The 6,461-nt window shown below is 39.7% G+C and overlaps 1 non-coding gene across 1 annotated transcript; it reads left to right on the forward strand.

Moving 5' to 3' along the window:
• Window positions 1-3,883: 3,883 nt before the first annotated feature.
• Window positions 3,884-4,052, forward strand: LOC122150116. Its single transcript, XR_006163494.1, has one exon. It is a non-coding gene; the product is annotated as a U1 spliceosomal RNA (small nuclear RNA).
• Window positions 4,053-6,461: the final 2,409 nt, after the last annotated feature.

A 6,461-nucleotide genomic window follows, 5' to 3' on the forward strand; every position in this document is an offset into this window, starting at 1 on the left:
GGTCACTATGAGTTGGATCTGACTCTAGGGCACATAACAACAACAACAGCAACAACCTTTTTTGCTGACCCTCCACTTTACCAAGTATGATATCTTTCTTCAGGGCTTGGTCCCTTCCAACAACATGACCAAAGTAGGTGAGATGAAGTCTGGCCATTCTCACTTCCAAGGAGCATTCTGGCTGCATTTCATCCAGAACAGATGTGTTCATTCTTCTGGCAATCCATGCTACTTTCAGTATTCTTTGCCCATAAGCATCAACTCTTCTTTGGTCTTCCTTATTCAATGTCCAGCTTTCATGCATATGAGGCTACTGAAAACACCATGGGTTGGGTTAGGCCTACCTTAGCCTTCAAAGAGACATCTTTGCTCTTCGGCATTTTAAAGAGATCTTTTGCAGGAGATTTGCCCAGTGTAATAAGACTGATTTCTTGACTGCTGCTTCCATTGGTGTTGACTGTGGGTCCCAGTAAGAGGTAATCTTTGACAATTTCAATCTTTTCTCCATTTATCATGATGTATCAACAGTATTCCATACATGTATATAAATCTAGATATATATGTGAGAAGAGAGAGAGCAGTGATGTGACAGCTTTAGCTGAGCTGAGTTTATATAAAAGACCTAGGACACTGAAGAGAAGATGAAGTGAGTAGAGTTGGCCATGTTAATTTGTCCCTCAGAACTGGAACTCTTATCCCTAAAATAAAATAAGGGAAGCACTACACACCTCATACATTCTGGCTCTGAAAGTGTTTCCTTTCTTCTTTTTCTCTCCTATTTTATCTATTTGCCTTCCTTTCTCCCTTAAATATCACATCATCATGACCATCACTAACAACACCACCTGTTCTATCTGCTCTAGCTATTTTGTCAGTCCACCAGGTGTCCTATCAAATTGCCAGTAGGCCTTCCTTCATACTACCCAGGAATAAACAGCACAGAGCTGCCTGAGAAAATCCATGCAACTTTGCAGAACAGAATTAGAAGGAGTGGACTGTAGTATGCATGTGTGTACGTGTATGTGTGTGTGCAGGGGAGAAAAACAGTCAAAGGAGAGTAGGAAAAAGAGAGGGCTCAAGAAAAGGCACTGCTTACATATCTAACTAAGGAATTTACTGAGTAAAACGGAATCTCCTTCTTCAATAACCCCTCCACTCACTACCCTAAAACAAAGTAAAATACAATTAGGGATGGAGGAATGCCTTTTTATCTAAAGAGGGGAGTAGAGAACATAAGACAAAAGACAAGCAAGCTATTTAAAAAAAAAAAAAAAAAAAATGAGCTCTACCTTAGGGTTTTTTTTTTTGTTGTTATTTTTTTTAACCAAATCCAAAATGTACTGCCTATAACATTGGCCGTTTACAATGGCAATTAACATCAATCCTAGGGTCTAATTAACCTCAATCAACAAGTCTAAGTAGGTTAATTAAATAGGATTTGGCTAAGCATGAAGCACACAAATACAGCTGTCTTGTTTAAATATGATTTTCTAAGGAACGACACCATTTACCAAAGTTTTTCAATTTCTTTTTGGACATCAAAACATATTTGGAGGGTGAGGTGGGCTGAAGGTGCCATATGGGAGACTGCCATGGTTCACCTCTCTTCTGGTTTCTTTGGTAATACCCAGTCATACATAACTCAAATATTACCTCCTGATTATCCACACTCATCTCAATCTCATCTTTCATATAAAGCATCAACTCATCCCTTTGTTGTTTATTTTGCTCAAATCCCACCCACCCCCACTCCCTTATATTATAAATTCCTTCAGGGCACAAAGCCTATTTGATTCATCCTTGTTTCCTTAAAATCATCAAGCATAGTGCTTTGTGAGTAGTAACTGCCCAATTAATTGTTCTTTTAATTGGATTTTCATCAAAATGCACTTTTTTTCTCACCACACTTTCAATCATAATTTGGATTCCCAGGCTTTAGGATAAGAGAATTCAAACCCTTTACGGGAGCTCTGGTAGCATAGTGCCTAAGGCACTTGACTGCTAACCAGAAGGCTGGTGGTTCAAACCCACCAGCCACTCCTCGGAAGGAAGGTTGGGCAATCCTACTTCCGTAGTGATACTGCCTCGGAAACCCAAGGAGGGGTCGCTATGAGTCGGGGCCGACTCGACGGCACTTAACAACAACAACAACATGGGAGGGAAGAAGCCCAAGTTGTAGTGGTCTTTCTTAGCCTTTAGCCAGTACCTTGTTTATTCCCATAAAATTGTTCTACTACTAAATACTCTGTCATTCACTGTGGGGTCAATGAGGCCACGTTGGTTAACCCTGGCTTTAAGGGTTTTGAACTGATTGCTACTAAAAGGAATCATAAGTATCTAAATGAGAAGTCTTATGAACAAAATCTATGGTTTCACAAGGCCAAATCAGCCTATTATTGTTGTACCCTGGCTATAAAGGAGATGCTCGGAAGAGAGGAATATGCCAACACACGACAATGCAAATGCACTAGGAAAGTTTATTAGCTAACTTAAGTTAGGGTCTTTGCCCTTACCAGGTCAGTGGCTTAAGCAAAAGACCCCGTGCCCCGATATTCTCACAAATTTATGGAACAATATGGGGAGGGGCAGCACCAGGGCGAGAGGGTACAGATGATTGCTTGTTGCTAAGGGATTTAGGGCAGTGATCTAAGATGTTTACGGGGGGACGTAAAGAAACCCCCCGGCTCCAAAGTTCACTTAGGAAAATATTATCTAGGGAGGATGCGGCTCAGATATGTGGGAGACTTTCAGGAGTCGAGCAAATCTCCTATACGTGCTGAATCTGGGTGGCTTTTGTGATGCGTGCTGAGTTGGGAGGAAGTTCCTTGATACCTGCTGAGACTGGAGGGCAGATAAAGGCCCTAAGGAGTGTTTAGAATTCCAAAAGTCCTGTTAGCATTGCTGACACTAAAAGGTTTCTGGTTAAAGATTTTCCTGGAAGCTGCTAGAACTCTGGCTTCAGATTGACTCACATTATTAATCTGCATCAGTTCTGCCATTATTGAATGCCCAAGGTATTATGTACCTTAATGAATATGATTTTTTTTTTCTTTTTGTTAAAAGCATTTCAAATTCCACTATGCAGTTGCCTTCTAAATCTGAGATCCAAATAGGACCAATCAGATAACTGATTCTCTGTAAGTTAACACAAGACCTTTCCTTGGCCTTAACACTGAGATCACAGAATCCAGACTGGACAGGTCCTTGGAAATCGGCCAGACCAATCTCACTTCAGAGCAGAAAAAACAAGCAGATCAGGCCATACCACCAGGAAGAGGTAGTTCAAGGATTAGAGGCCAGGCCACTGACTCCTCACCCTGAGCTCTAACCCCTGCTGCTCTTCTGGTTGGAGGGACCTGCTTTAACTCCTATCAGGAAGGAGAGCACAATGGAACTCAGTCTTACTACAGCTACACTGGAAACACATAATTGCAACATCCAGCTAAATTATTAAGTATTCATCAGGGGTCTGGCAATATCTGCACACATGCTAAAGAACGAAAGAACCACCATGTATGGAGTACCTACTCAGCACCAAGGACTGTGCTAGATACTTGATATAAATTATCACAGTTAACCTTAATAACAACTTAAAAAATATAATTTTATATAGGTAGACAAGAAGATCAGGTATTGGTAGGCAAATGGGAATATATCCACAACCATAATATGTTGGACAGATGATATTCCTACATGCATATTTGTATGTACTATGAAAATGTTCAAATGCACTACAGAGCTAACAGGGACAAAGTTAGGATAACTTCTTAGCCACAACTAAGAACCTTGAGAGACTGTGTTGCTGGGCCTGTGGGATTGGGACCATGTCGCAGGGAAAATCAAATTCAATTAGCACCATACAGTACACAAAAACACTGTTCTAATACTTACCTGACAAGGGAGATACCATGATCACAAAGGTGTTTTTTCCAGGGCAAGGCTATCCATTGCATAGAGGTGCTGACCTCTGTGATTTCCCCAAATGTGGGAAACTTGACTGTATAGTTTGTGGTAGTGGGGGACTGAGTTTGTAGTAGGGGGATTTTCCCCTGTAAAAGTTTAAGAAAAGTTAAAAAAAAAAAAGAAAAAAAGTTGTTCTACATCCTACTTTAGTGAGCTGCAATTGGATCTTAAAAGCTTGTAAGCGGCCATCTTAGATGCAACTACTGGTCTCTCCTTATCCAGAGTAAAGAAGAGTGAAGAAAATCAAAGACTCATGGAAACCAAAGGACTAATGAACTATGAACCTCAGCCTATACCACCCTGAGACCAGAAGAACTAGATGGTGCCCAGCTACCACTGCCAGCCACTTGGAAAGGGATCAAAATTGGAGATCCTGGATAGAGTGGGAGGAAAAAATGTGGAACATAATTTAAAAAAAAAAATTAAGAAGATCAGGATTTCTGGCCAAATAGAAATTGGTGAAACTCTCAAGACTATGGCCCCTAGCCAGGTAACACTTCAGGCCTGGAATTAGACTCACTGCCATGGCTAACTTTCAACCAAAAAATAGGCCAATGAGCTGAACAACTGTGGAGATGCACTCTTTAGAACAATTCACCGTGGGAGATCAAAAGGGCAGCATTTGCACAGGGAGAAAGCCAAAGAGGTGGGAATGCATAGGTGGGAAGACACAGGGAAAAGGAGACCATATGGATGAAGTGAGAGGAGAGCTATTACATTGTGGGGATTGTAATCAGTGTCACAGAACAAAATGTATATGAACTGATGAATGTCAAATTTATCTGCTTTGTAAAATTTCACCCAAATCACAATAAAAAGTTATTTTAAAAAATAAATAAATAATTTAAAAAAGCTATCAGAAGAGAAAAACTGAGATATTTTGTACTAATAGCGATACAAAAGCGGTAAGCTACCCTATGTCAACGGTGGAAAACTCATGAAACCTGGGAAAACAAGGCAGTGCTGTTGAGTTCTGGCTCTCAAGGTTTCATTGTAATTATTATTTTTAAAAAATCATTTCTGTCTTTGTCATTGATTTATGTATGTCATGAAAATCTCCCATTCATTTTCTTATATCCCCTTCCCCTACATTTCTCACGGAAATGTGAAATGTGAATAAAGAAAGAAATATAATATATAATTTTAATCTCTACTTTTAGGTCTAAAGGAGCTCTGGTAGCATAGTGGCTAAGACACTTGACTGCTAACCAGAAGGCTAGCGGTTCAAACCCACCGGCCATTCCTCGGAAGGAAGATGGGGCAATCTACTTCCGTAGTGATACTGCCTCAGAAACCCAAGGAGGGGTCGCTATGAGTTGGGTCCTCTCAACGGCACATAACAACAACAACAAAATTTAGGTCTACACTCTACATGTTTAATGTCAATCAAGCTGGAAAATCAGGCGACTTAGACTAAGGATGACATGGACAATCCTTGTCTAACACTCCAGCTGACTAATTTCATAAGGGGTCAATTATCCCAGACAAAATATTCATTCCTTCCTACATTCCTGCCCTCTACATTTTACAAAGAAATTTCACCCAGCAGACCTAAGGAAATAAATGATTCTAGAATATATATTTATCTACAAACCTGATTTCTCTCTCTCTCATTCCAATCTTGTATCTGCATTGATAGTCAATTATATCTGCTTTTGTATTTAAAAAAAAAAAAAAACCCTGTCTAAAACTATTTTTATCATATGACACTAAGGGTGTTTCCTCCTGTTCAATCCCCACTGCCTTTTTATGGTGACTTCATTCTCTGGTCACTCAGGGTCATCACTGGCTGCTACTATCACAGGTGATTCTGTCCATCCTGCCTTCTGAAAGATCCTCCTTCCTACAGCCACTGCCCTAGTTAAGATCCCTGCCTAGTTCAAGGATTTGTTCCCTCAAATCTAACCCATTAACTGAGACCAGATTATTCATCTTAAAAACAACTCCCAAATGAATATTATATTCTAGACCAGCACTATCCAAAAGAACTTTATGTGATGATAGAAAGTTCTATGTCTGTGCTATCCAATATGGCAGGCACTGGCTATAACAGGCTGTTAAGAACTTCAAATATAGTTGGTGTGACTGAGGAACTGATTTTTTTTCTTTATGTTATCTTAATGAATTTAAATTTAAGTAACCGCATGTGGCTAGTTGACAGCTCAGTACTGTACTGGAATATGACTATCATATTTCCTTTTCCTCACATATCCATAATAGCCAGTTTTGCTCACTGCTGCATTCCCAGTACCTAGATAAATGCTTAACATATGGTAGGTGTCCAAGAAACATTTTTTTAATGAACAGGTCCATCTTTTCCACCCATCCAATTCTTTCTCATTGTTCAGAATTTTGCTAAAGTTTACATTTTTCAAAAAATTAAAAGGACACAGTATTGTGTAACTCATCTGCCACATAAAATATAATACAACTTGAACTGTTATATGCATTCCCCTTTGCTTTGACTTGTATTTTTCAAATTCCTTGAGGGCAGAGAC

This window comes from Orycteropus afer, unplaced genomic scaffold (assembly GCF_000298275.1).
Source record: "Orycteropus afer afer isolate SDZICR_OR568_19922 unplaced genomic scaffold, OryAfe1.0 scaffold00090, whole genome shotgun sequence".
NCBI classification, from domain to species: Eukaryota; Metazoa; Chordata; class Mammalia; order Tubulidentata; family Orycteropodidae; genus Orycteropus; species Orycteropus afer.